Here is a 20,517-nt window from a genome sequence, read left to right as displayed (position 1 = left end):
GAGGAGTATAGAGGCTGGAGGACAGGAGGAGGCTGGAGGAGGCTGGGGGACAGGAGGAGGCGACAGAGGGACAGAAGGAGGAGGCTGGTGACAGTAGGAGGATGCTGGAGGAGGAGGCTGGGGACAGTAGGAGGATGCTGGAGGAGGAGGCTGGAAGAGACTGGGGGACAGGAGGAGGTTGGAGGACAGGAGGAGGGGCTGGGGGACAGGAGGTGAAGGAGGCTGCAGGACAGAAGGAGGCTGGAGCAGGCTGGGGGACAGGAGGAGGAGTCTGGAGGACAGGAGGAGTATAGATGCTGGAGGACAGGAGGAGGCTGGAGGAGGTTGGGGAACAGGAGGAGACTGGAGAACAGGAGGAGGGGCTGGCGGACAGGAGGAGTATAGAGGCTGGAGGACAGGAGGAGGCTTGGGGAAAGGAGGAGGAGGCTGAGGGACAGGAGGAGGAGGCTGGAGGACAGGGGCCACAGGAGGAGGATGGAGGACAGTAGGCCACAGGAGGAAGATTGGAGGACAGGAGGCCACAGGAGGAGGATGGAGGACAGGAGGACACAGGAGAAGGACAGGAGGAGGATGGAGGACAGGTGATACAGGAGGAGGATGGAGGACAGGGGGCTACAGAATGAGGAGGATAGAGAACAGGGACCACACCAACCATTATATGTTGCAGAGTTGCATTAGGTGTAGTTATACAGGTTAATGGGGGGGGGGGTGGCCAAAGAAAGGGGCACTGTACCATGTGGGGACCATCAAGGTCAATATTATACTATTCTATGTGGGTGAGACGATGGATGTGGTTTAGAAAAAGGGGGGGGGGGGTTTGTCCCTCTTCCTCTCAGTCAAAAGTTGGGAGGTATGTTATTGGAAGTGTGTACAGTAGTGGAGCATTTACTTTTTTTTACTTCACATGTACACATCTCGTGTTTGGTTTTGATATTTTTAAATAAGTTCTGAGGAAAAGAAGAGTAGCAAAAAGACAGCATTTGCGATGTGGCGCAGAGGCCCTGAAGAATATGCCCCTATAAGTCTATACATCACTTACTATTAAACATTATAGGCGCGTACTTCTCAATTGAGTGCTTCTGACATATAACTTGGGGACATCTGATAGATGGAATCTGATACCGATACTGCAGTATGCAGTTCTTTATTTCCCACGAAAACGCTATGAACTGTTGAACAGTGGAATCTCTAAACAGTTATTTAGATTGAGATTTAGATGACAGAATCCAGCAGGCTTGTGGTAATTACAATGCTTGGTCATGTTTCACCGATTCTTGCAACATATCACAAATGTTATATTTACTCATGGAATTCCCTTTACTGTAAATCTTACTTCCCACATCCCCTATTATGTCATGGTATGTGAAGAGATAAGAACCCTCTGGTCTAAAGCAGCTGGAGTGACTCCTAATTGTAGCCATAAACTTAGAAATTCCATAGATAACTCATAGAGGTTTCTTAAAGCATGGCCTGCCAACATTAAAACAAACAAAAACACTGTCCATGTGCATTAAAAGGATCAATCATGTCTGTTTTGGTCAAATCAGACTTCAGCACATACACTGAAGGGCATACTTGCCCAAATGCCGCCCCCTAAAAGTTGTAAGAGGGACAACTATAATATGTCATTCAAGTATATGTCACAGTCTATGGGGATTAGTCCCTTAGGACTAAGTAAGTGGACTCCCTGGACCACCGCGGGAGATAACCACCTTAGCCACACCCGGGAGCGGAGTCTAAGTGAACTCCTGGTCTTCACCAGAGCCCGCCGCAAAGCGGGATGGACTTGCTGCGGCGGGGAGTCACCAGGTCGCTCCACGGGTGCGACTAGGCCCACGGTGGCAGCCAAGGTAGGGACACGGGGACCACGGGAAGGCAGGCAGGCAGGACCACGGGAAGGCAGGCAGGCAGGACCACGGGAAGGCAGGCAGGCAGGACCACGGGAAGGCAGGCAGGCAGCACCACGAGAAGGCAGGCAGGCAGCACCACGAGAAGGCAGGCAGGCAGGACCACGGGAAGGCAGGCAGGCAGGACCACGAGAAGGCAGGCAGGCAGCACCACGAGAAGGCAGGCAGGCAGCACCACGGGAAGGCAGGCAGGCAGCACCACGGGAAGGCAGGCAGGCAGCACCACGGGAAGGCAGGCAGGCAGGACCACGGGAAGGCAGGCAGGCAGGACCACGGGAAGGCAGGCAGGCAGGACCACGGGAAGGCAGGCAGGCAGGACCACGGGAAGGCAGGCAGGACCACGGGAAGGCAGGCAGGCAGGACCACGGGAAGGCAGGACCACGGGAAGGCAGGCAGGACCACGGGAAGGCAGGCAGGCAGGACCACGGGAAGGCAGGCAGGCAGGCGGGACCACGGGAAGGATAACATGGAACAAGGGAACACAAGAAACCAGGAACACGGGAATAGCAGAATACACAGAGGCGTCTGGAAACGCTCGGGAACACAGGGAATCAGAGGTGTCTGGAAACGCTCAAGAAGGCTTTCTCCTCAGTAGAATGAGCTGAAGATCCGGCAGGGGATGCTGGGAGTCGCCAGGCTAAATAGCCGAGCCAGGAATGCAAGAGCCAATAAGGAGGACGCTGGCCCTTTAAGGCTGGGAGAAGTCTGGGCGCGCCCCCTCTAGTGGCAGGAGCGCGCGACTACATGGAACAGGATGTGGCCTACATGCTGGGAGCAAGAGTGCAGGCCGGAGCCTGGAGAGGTAAGTGAGAGCTGGGGGAGCGGGGACCGCGGCAGCAGGCACTGGTACACCCTCAATCCGTACCGAGGATCGTGGGTGTAACCGTGACAGTATACCAATAAATATTCTTATAAATACAAAAAGCATGTAGTTTGTATACACTGGCATCTTCTGCTGCAATTGACTCCTTGCTGCTGCTTTTTCATTCACCATTGGCTTATGCTGGGCAGGACAAGGCTGTGGCATAATTAAGGTGAGGAGAAGCGCCGAGGCAGCCACAGGAGCAGCAGAGCCTCATTATCATAATTGTATAATTGTTTTTCAGCATAACCACTCAGTTCAGGGATCAAATAAGATATGTTTCAGCATCAGTGTAGCTACAGCATTGTCAAGGTATGTTTGGTTCATAATGCATAAAACCAAATAGTAGTAGAAATCTAACAAAAGGATGAAGGATAGTAAGCTAAGCACACTGACATACTGGTGTGTGACCCCTCTAGCAGGTACCCCTCTTGTTTAAGCTTCCTATTATTTTTAAGAAAATAAGGCTTTAAGAATCATGCAAATGAGCCGGAGGGGCTCTGGGCTTCATAGGTCTTAATGGAGCCTGGAGTCCCTCAGCCTCATTTGCCTAATTTTTAAATCCTTTTTTTTTAAAAATCAGGGCATAGTGAGCTAAAAGAAGAGCAGATCCTACCAGAGGGGGCACACACCAGTATATCAGTGTGCTGGGTTTACAATCCTTCATCCTGGTGGTAGATTTCCTTTAAAGGGGCTTACAAAGTTCAGTATGTTGATCAACCAAGGCAATCAGCTGTTTGCACACTGTCTAAATTATAGTATCTGTTCTGAGACCTGCAGATTTGTCCCAAAGCTCATAGATAATTTTCTATAGAGTTGCTTATAGGAACACAGTGTGCATAGGAAAGGAAGGTAACCAAACACTGCAGATATCATATCGATAGCCTATCCTGTGTATAGGTTATGTATGTTCTTGACCAGAAAAGTTACATTAACCTATATTTAACATTTATCTTTGTAATAGTATGAAAATGTAGCAGGCACAGAAACTGTTAGGATTCAAGTGTTTAATTTTCGTGGCCCCTCTGCAAAGCAGTGGAATAGTTCCCATAAAGTAGTAAACATTTTAAAAATTAAATTGAAGCAATTCTGTGTGTCATAAGAAGTTGCTTTAAGCAAGTGTTTAAAAATCAGGAACCTAACTGACGGTCCCTGAGTTACCCTACAAGATGATAGGAAAACTCACTTTGTCTGAGAGCTGCAGGATGGTGGAGCGGACAGGTAACCGGAATACAGATATAGGTCAGTGTTCACAGTGGTAACAGAAACTGACACAAGGCAGACAGGAAAACGGGGTCACACTAGGAGATAAACGATACTGAGGGACAAACAACAGATACAGACAGACAAGAGGAATCAAACAACCCGGGTCAAAACCAAGATGGTTGCTAAGGTACAGAATCAGATACAAAACACAGAATACCAAATAAGATATCAAAAGCACTAGATACACAGGTAAGACTTGAAATAAACAGCAAGGTCTGATGGGAATCGGCAGGTATATAAGGCAGTTCCTGGACATGCCTCCAGCAGCAGACTGGGGGAACTGTCCATCAGACTAGTAACCCTTGCTGAAATGCAAGAAGCATGGTGTGGCTCAGTTAATGCAAACAATGCCACAGTTCACACACAAATAAACGCCATCTATTCCGCAAACTGAAGATAGTGCAACAGGTATGGACGTTACAATGTCCTTATTTATTTATTAAAGATGACCTATCTGCTGTATCATTCTTGCCAACATACTTAAAATGTCTGTGGATCTCAAAAAGGATACAAAATCTAGGCGCCCTTACAGTCTGGTACAGGCGGTCCCCTACTTAAGAACACTCGACTTACGTACGACCCCTAGTTACAAACGGACCTCTGGATATTGGTAATTCATTGTGCTTTAGTCCTAGGCTACAATGATCAGCTGTAATAGTTATCAAATGTGACTGTAATGAAGCTTTAGTGTTAATATTGATTCTTATGACAACCCAACATTTTTAAAATCCAATTGTCACAGAGACCAAAAAAGTTCTGGCTGGGATTACAATGATAAAATATACAGTTCCGACTTACATACAAATTCAACTTAAGAACAAACCTACAGACCCTATCTTGTATGTAATCCAGGGACTGCCTGTATTGGAAAAAGGGGCAATAATAATACAATAAATATACATTATGGTACACTGTGTTTTAGGGTCTAAAATCTGCCACTTTTTCCATGCGACGTGCAGTCTGACACTATGCCGCATATTTATCATGATCTCTGGACCACGTTAGAGTGGGCGTGAAGGGGCGTGAAGGGGGCACGCCCAGCCAAGCGGAGGTCACGGCCGGCGGAGTGATCCGGGACTTTTCACATATCGGAAAAACCTCTTGATGTATCCCGCTGCGACTATGCAGCGACGGGCCTATCATCCACCGGCGCCGGCCTATGATAAATACGCCCCTATTTCTTTATTCTCTTAGAAATAAAGATGTCCTTTCCTATTTAGTGCAGGTTTAGTGTTGCTGTATCACTGCTAATGTCATGGCATGAATATTTATACCCTTGTAAGAGTCTGTCTGCAGAATAGAAGCAAAAAGCTGTTATTTTTATTCAGGTAGATTTCACCTATTAAATATGCTAATGTTACTGCATCCAGGCTAATTATTACTTTGTGGAGGATCCTTCTACAAGGGTGACAGAACTCTATTCTTTCTGCAGGTCTAAAAGGAAAATATATGAATAGTCGCTTTCTTTCGACTAAGTGGAACATGCTAGTACTCCCATCTTTAATAGAAATACTAAAGTGTACAGATAATGAGGCTGTTTGGGGTTAGTCGTTTTTGTATATTTTATTTAATTTAAGGACCACAGGTACACTGAAATCACTGCAAAAGACCATCTGTAAGAAGTGAATGCTCATCGTGGTACTTCTATTCCCAGCATAGATTGAAATACAATAAGGACAATTGTTACCATCATGTTATCATCAAGAGGGCAAACAAGGATATCTTTGACTGAGCTGCTTAACCCAGCTATTCTGCTGCAGCTAGTACAAATAATGGTAGAAAATGCTTTTTAGAAATGAAGCAAATCTGATGGATATTATGCATAATATCTTAAAGGGGTTGGCCACTTTACCTCATGTTGTTGTAATGTGTGTGTAAGTCTGTGTGTGTGTGTGTGGGGGGGGGGGGAGGGCAGGATATTAGGTAATTTACCAATATACATCTGTTGAAAGTTCTGCAACGCTTTCTTGATATGTAAAGTGAAGTCTCCTGTCCTTTACCTCCTCAGCCAGTCATTCCTGTCCATAAAATGGCTCCAGATGGAGGGTCATGAGATCTCTATCTGTCTATGAACAATCGCCAGTCAGAGATCACATGACTCTTTATCTGCCATTCAATGTACATATCAAGAAAGCTATGCAGAACTATTAATATATGCATATGGGTAAATTACCTAATATCCTGCTCCCCACACTTACACACACATTACTAAAAACATGAGGTAAAGTGGCCAACCCCTTTAAGATATTATGCATAGTATCCATCAGATTTACTTCATTTCTAAAAAGCATTTTCTACCATTATTTGTACTTGCAGCAGCAGAATAGCCGGGTGAAGCAGTTCAGTCAAAGATATCCTTGTTTGCCCTCTTACTAGTATGTGTACATGATGGTAACAATTGTCCTTATTGTATTTCAATCTATGTTGGGAATAGAAGTACCACGATGAGCATTCTCATTATGTAAAGCATGTATCTCTTTTAACAGTCGTCATTTTCACCTCTTTTCACCTTATTTTTGGTAGCATTCCAAGTACTGTCTTTGGTGGATTGTCTGCATAAAGATATTATAGGACCACATAAAGAATTGCAATCATATATCATAACTTATTGCAAATGAAATGACTATCTAAGCAAAAACGATAGTTGTAGTCATTTTTAAAGAGAGAGGCAGTCACTGAAATCTTAGCCAAGGCTGAATTATTGTTGATAGAGGCTCCTGGGGGAAAAATGGCGGTGTCCTTCTTGGAATCCAAATTACCAGTCTCATTATAGCAGCCACATATAGCAGAGACTTCCATGTCTGTACCTGACAGGAATATTTGTCACCATATCTTTTGGAGAGATGGGTCCCTGAGATGACTTTAGGCTAGGTGCACATCTCAATTTATGTATATGCTCAGAGTATACATAGACTCTTACATAGACTGGAATGGGGATAGTTTTTGCTTCCATCTAGCCAGTATACATTGTATACTGTGCATACAATCCTGCTGGCTGATGTGCACGCTCAGAGTAGGCCTGTAGGGGTTGAATGTAGACGTACTGCACCCCCCATCTTCCGCTGAGCATGTACATTACTCTGCAGAAGGGAGGATACCAGGAAACACCCAAAACATTGGCTATAGCCAATCACTGGCTGCTGACAATGTTCACTCCTCCCTTCCCCCCTATTGCATAAGCACACAGTGGGATACTATGCCATGCAACGTATGGAAAGAATGAGATATGAATGCAGCCTTACATAAACATGGTGACTATCAAGGGCATCCAAGAACGAAGAAGGTAAACGATATAGGAGGATAATATGAGGACTTTCTGACTGGAGAAAGCTTTGTGTGTGGTTATAGAATGGTAGAAACTATATGATATATATGTATATAATTCTCTATTATATAAAACAGTTCACTACATAGACAAGACTGTCATAGATACATTTGATGTATACAACTTAAATATTTTTCCTTTTGCTAATTTTTGGACACGTCATTGTTGGTTATATAAGAACATTTTAATTTAACAGTTGAATCTGCCAAAGAATTGGAAAATCTAAGAGTGCATATTTCTCAGTAACCACTGAGTAGTCATCTTTCCCTTTGCATTTCTGCTTTCTCAAGAGTATTAGTATTTACAGCGTTGGCCTATAAACTTTAATAAGAGCTGTGATGAAGACTGGCCCAGTCACTCAGGAATAATTGGAAAGTGATGTTGTTATTAATGAAGACTCTGACAATGAAGACTCTGTGATACAGACAGTAACTTTAACCCAACACTTATGTAGTGTTTTCTAACTGCTTAATGAGACCAGGCATTTTCTATGAACTTGTTTCTGATATAAAGCACTGTCCAGAATATTTTAGTTCAGGGCATTCAAAGCACAACTGATCTGATGGACTGGTTACAATAAAAATATATTCATCTTATATTCTTCCAAGTTTTTATTTTTTACAAGACCAATGTTTTAATTGGAGTCATCTGTATATAGTTTTCAAATTGTTGTCCTTAAGATTTAACAGGGGTTGCTTTAACCCCTTAACGCATTATAACGTACATGTCATCGGGGAGCGACGATCCGTTCCCATGATAGTTTGGACCTGTCAATTGGCAGGATCTTTAACAGTGTACCAGAGAAACTATAGCAAATTCATAGCAATTCAAATTGGTAAATAATCAGACCCCCAAGGGTTAAAGTCTTCAAAATAGTAAAAAAAAGGAAAAAAAGATTAAAAAAAAGGTAAAAATTCAAATCACCCTACCTTTCCCAATAACTGATATAAAAATAAATAAACAAATAAAATCAAAAACATGTGGAGTATCATAGTGTCCCAAAATGTCAGTTCTATTAAAATATAAAAACGGTTATTACAGGCGTTGAGTCCCATATCAAAAAATAGCATGCAAATCTCCGAAATGCCTTTTTTGCAACACATAAAATTTATGCCATGAGAGTAGAGTAGATCCACATGAGGGTTATCTAACTGTTCATCTGTCATGTATGTCAAGTATGTTAATGCCTTCCTTTTAAAAGTCAAATGCATAGAATTAGTTTTGTGACCCATATAGCAACCTTGACATTTAAATTGAAGGCTCCATAAAGGGCTTAGGTTGCAGTGGCGACCCAAAATTGCAGATTTCTAGTCCTACATGCAGGACTATTTTTCTGACAACATTATAGGTACCAAATTTGATACAAGAAGGGCCCCTTTATATTTAAATGGTGGTTGAACAAATGCTCATGTGAACTCAACTTTAGAGGGGTTGTCTGGGACTAAGTAAAAGAAAATTAGGTGGCCAAGGGGTGCACTGCTAAAAAAAATTACTAGTACTCACCTTGATGAACGGTGTCCCGCGCCGCACTCTCTCTGCAATGTGCCACGATAGTTTTCAGTTACAAGCTCCGCTCTCGCAGCTTCCAGCCGGCCGGGTACGCCCACCTGTCACCATATCCCGGCACCCGATACAGTGCTTGGACGGGTGGTCTAGCGGATGTGCTCACCGGCCTAAAGATGCGAGAGCAGAGCTTCCATGCCCCTTTAAACAGGGGAAAAGTGGGAGAGCCGGAAGAGGTAAATACTAGTTTTTTTTTTATGTAGGCCACTTTTAGTCTTTTCACCTGTTTAAATACATTTGTAGTGAAAACAACCTATGGAGATCCCCCATTGAAATCAAAGGGAGACAACATTTCCTTTTACTGGTTTATTTGCTTATCAGTAATGTACTTTTGTAGGGATCAAAATGTATTTATAGAAGCAAAATAGAATAGTAAAAACACGTCAATAATCTCAGGTACAAAAATCTCAGTATAGAAGAATGGTTCTTTCCATAGCAATGTCACTGTTGAATTCATTGCTGTTATTTCATGTGGTAAGGGTTTAGGATGAGAGAATGAATCACTTAAAAATATGGCCTTGATATCAAAGTAGCGTCAGCCAGGCCTAGAAATCTACTTCTCGTGACAGAAAGCTTTGTCTCCTGTTATCAAAAGCCGGCATTCCTAGACTCTTATGTTATTGTGTGTCTGCCTGTGAGGCTTAATTTCACACACAATAGGCTATGAACAGGTAATGGAGGACTTTATTTATGAAGACTGATTTCATTGTGGAATCATTGTGTAAAGAAAACTTCAATCTAGCAGAAATCTAGTTGATCCTTGGTCACAAAATAAAAATTGCATAACTTTTCTGTTAAAGGTCCTAAAAATGTATCCATTCTCCTGGATAATAAATTCATGAATTTAAGTTCTTGACACCAGTGATAAAGTAGGTGATGGGGACAGCTCATCCACTGCCCCTTCCTATGACCTCTTCATACAGTATGTCTCAGAGCACGCTCACATGACCCATAGAAGTCAACTGCTTTTTTGAACTAATGTCTTATAGTTACCTGCTCTAAAGCAGGTCTATAGAATTGCTCTACACATCTTAAATCATGTGATCATACAAATGCAGTCTAATCTGAAATCAGTCTGATATACAGCAGACTTCGGAGCTTAATACACAAGGAGCTTAGTACACGGGGGGGCATTTGATGGATATACCAAGAGGCTAGAGCCTCCTAATATATCTGAGCACCTCATATGCTTTTGTCTTAATGTAATAATAATAATCTATATTTATATAGCACCATCAAATTCTGCAGCGCTTTACAAATCATAACGGACATACAGAAATATAATATTACATTACAGAGTACAATATGGAACAATATGAGTGAGGGCCCTGCTCAGAAGAGCTTACAATCTATGCAGATGAGGGGGTGACACAAGAGGTAAAGAGCTTGTATAATGGTCCAGCCATTCTTTATAAGGGAACAGTATAAAATAATTTAATACATAATAATTCTGCTGCATGAACCAGCCATCAGCCGCAATCTTATATACAAAGTCCAAGGTGAAAGGTGCTGCAGAGAAGTGATGTTGCTGGATAACAGACGGGAGATAGGACATAGGATGGATTAGTAAAGAGAGTTGACATTTTATGCAGTTAGTGAGTGTGATAGGCTTTCCTAAAGACATGGGTTTTAAGAGCATGTTTCAGAGAATTGGTGCAACTCTGGAGAAGTCCCAGAGACGTGCATGAGAGGTTCAAATTAAGATAGAGATTAATCTAATATCACCAGCAGATCAAAGCGCTTGGGCTGGGCAATAGACTGAGATGAGCGAAGAGAGGTAGGGAGGTGCAGCATTATGCAGAGCTTTGTGGATGAGGGTTACCATTTTAGGCTACATTCACACTAACGTATGGGGGACATATATACGTCCGACGTATATACGGCCGATATACGTCCCCCATACACTTCTATGGGCGCACGGCACCCTACGGGAGCGGTACGGTGCAGCACACATGCGGCACCGTACCGTTCCGTACCCGGGAAAAAGATAGGACCTTTCCTATCTTTTCCCGTAATACGGCGCCGTGCGCCATAGGTTGCTATGGAGAGGGGCGGGGGTGAGCTGCGCTCACCTCCTCCTCCTCTCCCCGTACACTGCCGTTGCCCGCTACGGTACGGGCGGACAACGACAGTGTGAATATAGCCTTAAACTGAATTTGGAAGCACACCAGTGCAATGATTGGCACACACTGGAGGCATCTGTGTAGCATTTGATCTGAAAGACAAGCCTGGCTGCTACATTAAGAATAGATTGTAGAGGAGAGAGTTTAGTGAGTGGAAGACCAATTAGTAGGGAGTTACAGTAGTCTAGTCGGCAATGTATGTGAACCCCTTACTAAAATGTATGTACCCCCCTAAATAAGAATAATACCATGCCTGCTGTGAGGACCTCGCGTAGTTTTGAGTAAAATTTATGATCATTTTGTGCAGATTTTTAAAAAGTTTGTAGGCAAGAGACAGGGATGTTCCCTTCCACCCCACTCCACTGGTGGATACGCTATGGCGTGAAGGTGGCGTAGTTGCCAGCAGCTGGCATAGAAGCACTGATAAATCTCCTCCACAATGAATGTTTCTTGCCAATCTTCTAACTCAACAGTCCCCACACAACATAATCTTCCAGTTTTGTCCTTCAGTTTTTCAGTTCTCCCACTTCAGTCAAAAGGGATTACATACCTCAATATAGCTCCAAAAGGCAGGCCAAAAGGTAGACATCTGTTGTTCCTGTACAGTGTCAATTTATGCAGAGCCTAGGCTTTTTGTAAACTTTTTTTAAGTTATTCATTTTAGAGCAAAACTCTTTTTAGTGGTATTATGTCCCACAACCAATGAGATGCAATTTACCAGTAGTTTGACGCATAAGTCCATATCAGTATTAGAATTAAAACCATGAAAGTATCTACAAATTTTAGATATATCTTGGGTTTATGGGTAAGTTCTTTATTAAAATTGTATTGGTAGGAGATACCAATGGATTTTTTTTTATGTTCATGTGTTTTATATTAAGAAAATATAAGATATTTTATGTATTTTTCTAATTGCATTTAAATCTCATTTTTTGTCAGTATCTAATATGGGAAAATTCTCCAGAATGTTCCGCTCAGAACTCTTTGGCTCACTTATTTGTGTAATTGGATTTGTTTCAGAAGTCACTTTAAATTTATCAGAGAAATATGTGTTTTAAAATCCTGTTTCCTGTATGTGTTCCAGAGACTTCTTGTGGACTGAACCACATAATTTAGATTTAGCTGTCACAATGATAGAAGAATGTACTAGAATCAGAATGACTGGATTAATATTTAGTGTACTACTGTACTAATAAGGAACACCGGCTGCAATGGGAAAATGAAGGAGTTGGCAAACCTTAACAGGGTAAGTATAAGACCTAGGGGCTCCACATGATATTTTTCTTGTTAAAGGATATCAACCATTAAAATCATGTGGATCATGGATAAATTGGAGACACTTACTCATAGATCAAGGCATAATGACTGTGATAATCTTCTTATATTTGTTATCAATGGCCTCCTTCCTTCTAAAATCAACTTTTAATACCGTACTAATGAGGTTGAAAGGCTACTGGGGGAGGGGAGGTTACCATAGCCCCTCTGTGTTGTAGCTTCACAGGCTGTTACAGTGTGCAAGGAGTACAAGGAGCCTCTTGATAGATTGGGCAGGTGCTGGGGTTGAGGGATTGCGTCATCTGCTGGTGCATCATGCGTCAGCATATGATGCACCCCCCACACTTTTGTGAATCACACAGCTTGGAAAAAAAGTGTATATCTAATATATATTTCAAAAATATTTCATTACATTACATTAGGAAGATATGCATAATGCAGTTCTCTGATATAACATCATGAGGCTCTGTTATATATTAAATACCCAATTGCTTTGAAAAAAAAATCTAATTTCAGTGTTTGATGACTAGTGTAGGATGAATGGAACTTCATTATATCCACATTAATTATTGTAAATATTCTCTATTTGCCATGCTAAAGTTATGGAATTAGGGAATTTGAAACTACAACACCAACATGACTGCAATCCTGTCCCCCTAATTCAGCGCAATAATAAAGGAGATACTTTGTATTTGTTTTTATGATTAGAGCGTTTATATATTTGCTGTGATGTAATTGGCATAAAAACCTGAAAGGGGAGTTACATCTTGGCAGCTTCTCTTGGCTGGAAGGAAAGTTGATTATAGAAACATGTAATGTAGAAAAGTGACTCAATGAATGTGTTTATCAGTAAAATGCAAGTGGTAAGGAGGATTGGGGAACACACAGGTCTTCTAGGTAACTGGCAAATAAGCTTTTCTTTCCCTGTTCCTGGCGCCTCCCTTCTCTTTCACTGGCTGCCTCGCAGAAAGAGACCCTGTTGTGATTTTTATGAATGGTGTTTGTTAAATTGTAGTCATCTGCGATGATGTGCAATGAAGATTGGTTTTCTATGGAAAATACAAGACAGAAGATTTAGTGTAAAGGAATCAGGAACACATAGCTGAATGCAAAGCAGAAACTTGTTCATGACCAGTACCAATTCCTTGTATCCAGAGGAATTGTTAGCACCTAACTATGCTGCTTCATAAGCATTGAAATAGCACCCCTTCCCCTTAAAAATTAAGCTTTATTACCACCTAGAGCCCTTCTGTCTCATTAGCATAATTGTAAAAATTGATTTCAGAAAGAAAGAGGCTGTGGATAACAAATATAAGAAGATTACCACAGTCACGGTGCCTGGATCTATGTGTAAGTGTCCCTGATTTATCATGATGGATTTTGATGGCAGATTTTCTATAATATTTGTCCGACCAGTTGTTTACAGGTCAGAATGTGCAAACTCTGCACACCTTCCCTTCCTGCACCCTCTTCCCTGACTCGCCTGCCTCACACATGACAGAAGCTGGAAAAGTAGGGAAAAGGGTGGAAGGCAATCGGTTTCTCCCTTTCTGAAATAAAATCACTGCAGCTGAAAAATCGGTAAACAAAGTCTTCACCTCGCCTCATGGGCGGTGCGGCACTGCTTGTATCTTGTATAGTTGTTGCTCTGCTAATTCCAGAGCAGTTAAGATTTTTTCTCCAGCCTTCACTTTTCTGAGCAACCATTTCTGTTAGCACCCTATATGCTAATTAGGCAAGGGGATGGGGTCAGGCTCTCTACCCCCATCCTGGACTGCTAACCTTTAGTAGCCCTATAAGTGTGCAAATGTATTATTATGGTTGGCAATTTTGCCAGACACTGCACTTACATTAATATTTGTCAGCTCTTTGGTCACATATAAACTAAACATTTGTCCGAGATAGATGTTGTAAATGTGGGCAAAAGACGATTCACTAGACCTCACGGTTACACCACTTGTTTGGTCCTGTCATCAGGAAAGGGCATAAGCCCAGGAGCTATGGTAAAAGCTGAATGGGAAGCCACTGATTGAAAGCTGTGTGAGACTGATAGCTGAATGGTTCATTATAACAAAGGCTTATCCCCTACATCTCCTACCCTGGTACCTGTGTTTCACCTTATTCTCTTTAAAGGATATCTACCCCCTTGATGTTGATTCTGGCGCTGTCCTTCACCAACCTTGACATGCTGGGATCACCTATAAAAGAAACTTATAATTATTATCCACACCCTCGCCATGCTGGGAGAGGGAGGTGATGTCACACGAGAGGCAAGAATTCATGCCTCATTTGTGATAGATGCCTCCCTCTCCCATGTTGGAGAGGGTGAAGATGTCACAAAGGAAGGGGGGGCATAATTAGCAGCCCGGAGCACTGGACATCTCGTCTATATGTTCCAGCGTGCTAAATATAAGTTTCTTTTTTAGGTGATCCCTGGTTTACTAGCCTGATTAGCTAGCATAGGGCAGCGACGGGATGAATATCAAGAGGAGCAGGGGTTGGTATAATGGGGTTTTCTGTTCTCCATCAATGGTTTCTGCCATTTTGATGGGACTGCTGATATAATCTAATGTTTTGTTACCACAATTTTTCAATTCTCATTCTTCTTGCCTTTAGGGTGTTCTACTATATTTTTAAATATTACATATGTGATGGGAAATTAATACAAAGTTTGTGTAAGAAAAACTGACTATATTTTAGTTAGAAAATCATGCAGCACCTTTTTTTTTTCGAAAAATAAAATGCAAATATATTTCTTCATTAATAAAAAGAAGAAAAAAGGGAGAAAGTACCACTGAATGTAAACAGGATTACCCAGGTGCCATCTCAAAACCAAGATGTGGTCCATCCAAAGAATATAAAGAAAAAGGGTGCTTTATTCCATATGTTTACAGGCACAATAGATACAAATCTTACAAAATCACTAAATATGACAAAATGTAAAAAAATACCAAAGGGGTTAAATGCACATAATAATGGGACATATATTTTACCTAAATCATTTTTAAGGTCTGTATATCTAATGCTTCATGTGATTGGAAAAGGATGTCAAATATATTGCTGTTATAAAATAAAAAATCATATCACAATGTAGAAAAAGAGAAATAGTTGAGTCTTTCAGGAAAGAAACCTTAATTAAATGTGCATTAACTGGAGATCAAGATGTACTACATTGAAATAATTATTTGATCAGGAAGGAAAGCCCACTGTGATTTATTTTAACAAAGATCTGTAATTAAAAGCAGTGGGACTTCTAACTTATATTATGCCACAACCCAAATGCTTATGCATCATTGAGCACTTCAAGAAAACTAGGAAAACCCTCTTATTACAATGTCTTAATTGTGGATTAGTGAACCATTAACATAGAATAATTGCAGTTGTGTTAATAAAAGGTCATCAAACTAGAACAAAAAGGTTTATCTAACATCATTTTAGTTGCCGCTAGAACTGACTTATGCATAGAGATTCAACCTACTCGTGCTTACTACAGTGTCCTATTTAGGTATTATTTAAACCATTTTCCACTAAAAAATGTTTTCTGATGATTTTTCTCAATACGATTAATGTTACAGAAAAGATATCTGAACAAATACCACATAGAAGAAATATAATGAAGGTACAGTCCGGATTTTGGGCGGTCCTTATTGCGTAGTACACAGCTATGCTGGTCTTGTATAGGTCAGACACCCAGGGCTCTCTTTGCCCCTGACAAAACTACTGTGAGTTCTGGTTCTGTGTATTATTTTGGAGGCTGTGCAATAGGCACAGTTTCTTTACAGTTAGAGCCTGTTGTTTAGTTAGTGACCAGATATTTTCCAAGGTTGAGTGCTCACCCAGACTGGATCCTGAGCGAATACATGGCCGGGGAGAGGAGGGGGAAGGGGTGAGCGCTCTTAACCCATCCTCCGTCCATAGGCAGATGAGCGGCCGACTCGGTTGCGGTGGGGTGATGCATCGTGTTCTCACTGTGCTGTGCCCGGGAGCCATAGAGGTCTATGGGGGGTCATGATGTGGTTGCAAATCATGTGACCAGATCACTGCCCCCACTACGGCCATGTGAGTGAGCCCTCAAATTGTTTCCCTTCTGCTTGTAAAGAAAATAAAACCAGTCGCAGCCAGTTGACCCAAATGGACTATGTCATTGCTTTGCCTTACTACTGTACAGGAGAAAACTATAAGATCTATAAGAACTATAAAACTGTAGATCTTGCAAAAGAGCCCCAGACCATCAGGTTTTCTTCTGTACTTGTGGGAACTTGAGCCTACTCAATGATATACAGAACTGATGCATCAAATTTTGATTCCTCATTCAATAAGACCTTCTTTCACTTTTCAGTAGTTCTCTGGAGGTGCTCCTTGGCCCAAGCAAGTTGTATTTTATTTATTTTGTAATGTAAGTGGTGGCTTAGCTACTGGTTCTTGACCTGCCAAACCTACAGAAATATTTCTTTTTATCTAAGTTCAAATGAAAACTTGGTATATTTTTTGTAGCAGTAAGCTGTGTTTGAAGAGTTTATGCTGTGAAGCCTTTGATCAAGCAAACTATAATTATCTGTCTTCTTTAGTTAATTGACATATTCTTGCCTTAGTAATCTCTAAATGTTGAAACATTTATAGGAATTATATGCATTCAATGTAAGCCATAATTTGCAGAGTAGTTGTCCGTGATGTGTTACCTGAAATCAGCTCTTTTGTTAAAACCTGAATTTCAGACTGTTGTCACAGTTACGTTAGAAAATTCATATTTTTTATGTTTTTGATTAACTTTTGAAGCATTGAACCATTTCATGCTATTGGTCACTGTTTTAATGAAAAAAATAACTGGGAAAAGATTTTGAAAACCTTTGACTAGTAGAGTTATAGATTCTGAAAGATTTCTAAAAAAGTGAGGTGCTGCACTAAGGACTCCACAAACAAGCTGTTTTTATTGAGACAAGCATTCTGTATGTAATGAAATGTGTTTTTCTTGTTACAATACATGTTTTACAGGAAGAAAATAAAAAAATAAAAATGTGTATACTGGAGAACTGCTAATGTATTTGTGTTATGGACATATTTGGCTTTTGCACTTTATGCATTCTAATGATTGGTAAATACTAGAAGTATTGTCATTAGTTAGTAGGCTATGATTCAGCGCAGCTATGCTGCTTCACCAATACATTCCATTTACTTATAGACTTGAGTCAAGGCAGAGAAATTTTTCAAAGTAATTCTGTCATCATCTGTTTCATGTGGACTAAATCATAAACACTCTGTAAACCTTGGAAAGCTATTTAGAAGAAAGTCTGGGATAGACTGGTAATTCCATCTGACATAAATTTTCAAAAGCCGAAATTCGACACTGGACAAATTAATTTCAAATTCCATGTAATTTGTCCAGTTTTATACCATCCTGGCTGGATACTGCAGATTCAATGAACTGACTACATGGAAAATTAAACTTCAATATATAGGGAAACACATAATATATCCTCAATATCTAATGATGACCTTTCATCACTACGAAATCATTGCCACTAGTTTTGCCACCAATATGTTATTTATACAATGTCCTATTAGGAGGGTGGTGCCAGACCGTCTGTGCCAGCCTATGACCTCCCACAGTAAACTGTATATATATGGACACGAATCAATGGAGTGGCATCTTTTAAAAGAGTATAAGGTGATAAAAAATATCTTTTTTAAATAAATGAGGTATAATTACTGTAGCCTAATTTCAGCTATATATATATATAAACGATCCAGATTCAGTGTCAAAAAAGGAATGCTTTTTTTATTATTATCAGTCATCTACAAAGAGTTTAAATAGATAGACCTTGTGGTGCTAATTGGACGAGATTAATAGTAGAAAAGACTGCCTAAATTGCAAACATGGGCAGGAACAGGAGCTGCTCCCAAGCACAAAAATAGCCAATAGAAAATTATTTTGTAAAAGTATCCGTTAAATCAACAAATAACACATGGGTAAATTTTGTGTGTCTGGAAGAAGTCTTGAGGCTTTAATGTGCATTGGGGCAGCACAACGGAGGGCAATACATATTGGTAAGGAACATTTTACTACTTGTATCACAGACTTATTACTAAATAGATTAGGATATCCTCTTATGTGTCTATCACCCGTCCTGTGTACAAACATTTGAAACACGTTGGTTCCTTTATTTGCCCTGCAACAATTGATTACTTAAAGGGGATATCCGGGTTTTAAAAATTACTGAGGGCAGGGCTGGGGTGGGCTATTTAAAAAAAGCTCCCTGTGCTCCCTTGTAATGAAACAAGGTAAGTACAAGGTAAGTACATATTCATTATTTTTAAATAGCCCTCCCCAGCCCGGCCATCAGTAATTTTTAAGACCCGGATAACCCCTTTAAATTTCATTGCATGCCATCTATACAGTTGATTGTGCTATTATATGAGTTTTATTATTGAATTATTAACCTTAGTTATACCTTAATACCTTAATTGTGGTGTACTAGTGGGCACTTTTTCTTTTTGAGTTGTTAGAATAGAATTTCTATGTTTGTGTGCATGTTGCCTTACAGTCTAGTATTTTTCACCTGTATCTGCATCTTTTTCTGACCCTTGAGGGACAGAAAAATAAATAACAGTTAAAAAACTGAATAAATTTAAAAAAACAACCCCTGAAATTTGTTTTCCAAGCAAATCATCATAGATTTCCCCTTTGAATCTGAGACAGTTAATACAAAATAAGGAAGTGACAAACTGGATGGTTTTAAATCCACTAATTGTTTTGCACCCATCACATGTAATTTATACTTTTTCTATACATTTTAAATAAAGTTAATAAGTGTAGTTACTGTGAGTTTATTAGACCCCACCATTGTATAAGTCTCACAGATGCACGAGTTAAAATTAAAATTGTCTGTTTCTGTGTTAACCCAAAAATCATCAACAGACTTTGATAGTCTAGGTTTGTTTTAAATTGATCTGATCCTGGCATGAATGACTCAAATTATTATTTTTTTTAGGTTAAAAAAGCATTTGCATGGTTAGTTTGTTACATATGGTGTACCATCCATAAAAGCATCAAAATAAGATCATCCAGAGCTATACAGTTTTCTGCATAGGTATGTATACCTTTTCTACCCACATCTATCCTGCATATCTCATGTAGCTGTCTCTAGCTAGCAAACAAAATGCATTTTACGCCTCTTTCTGGGAACAATCTGGGGATGTGTATCCGGCTGCAAATTTGTCTGGCCATGGTACGGTACCATACCATCACCATGAAAAAGAGCATGTGGCATTCCCCTTATGTACGGCCAGGCAGTGGACATGGATAACAAATATAAGAGGATAACCACAGTCATGGTGCCTGGATCTATGAGTGTCCCTGGTTTATCATGCTTGATTTTGAAAGCAGTTGGATTCCCTTGGTACCTGAGTGGCTGGCTTGAGTGTGGCCTAGCGCTTCACTGGGTCACGTTCGCTTGGTCCAGGTGGAACAGGCCTCATCCATGTCTGGCAGATGGATGGTAGTTCTCCATGGGGCACTCCCGGTGTATGCGTGAATAAGGATAAAGATGGTAGGTGGGAGGCCCTTGATGTTGGCAGCTTTCAGGGGTCACATGGAGGCAAGGGATGCAAAACATCAACTTAGGGTTCCTATTATTACAGAACAGGTATACAGCAAAGGCAACAGGCCAAGGTAACAGTTCAGTCTGTCCAGGTTCAAGAAAGCTGGTTGGATTTGTCTGGCAAAGGATGTTCACAGCCTGGTTTCTGTATCTTCAGGCTGGAAAGGTTAGGATCTGAGCAGTAATCCAAGGTGGGCTCTGAGACCTGCTGGACAGCAGGTCTCAGACACATCTACCCATCAGGAATCAGCCTAAGAACTCTCTGGAACTTTCCAGCAACAGGGGATTTATCAGCTAACCTTAGGGGGTGGCACGCTCCATTATCCAGTATGTATAATCCAATAAATCCATTAGATAAGCACTCTCCCGAGAAGAATACACACAATTTTCCTGGATTATAGTACCACCTCAATAATAAGCACATACATTGGATTTAAAAGGAACCTGTCAACACATTTTTCACAAATACAGCTAGTGGCAGGTTCCCATAGAGCCCTATTTTCTAAAAATTGTTGCCCTCAGATACTCATATAATCAACTTTATAATTTTAACTGGTATTTAGGGATATCTAGAGCAAGTTGAGGGGTGGCGTGGCCT

The sequence above is a fragment of the Engystomops pustulosus genome, chromosome 1 (genome assembly GCF_040894005.1).
Source record: "Engystomops pustulosus chromosome 1, aEngPut4.maternal, whole genome shotgun sequence".
In the NCBI taxonomy this organism is placed as follows: Eukaryota; Metazoa; Chordata; class Amphibia; order Anura; family Leptodactylidae; genus Engystomops; species Engystomops pustulosus.
This window is presented reverse-complemented; position numbering follows the sequence as displayed.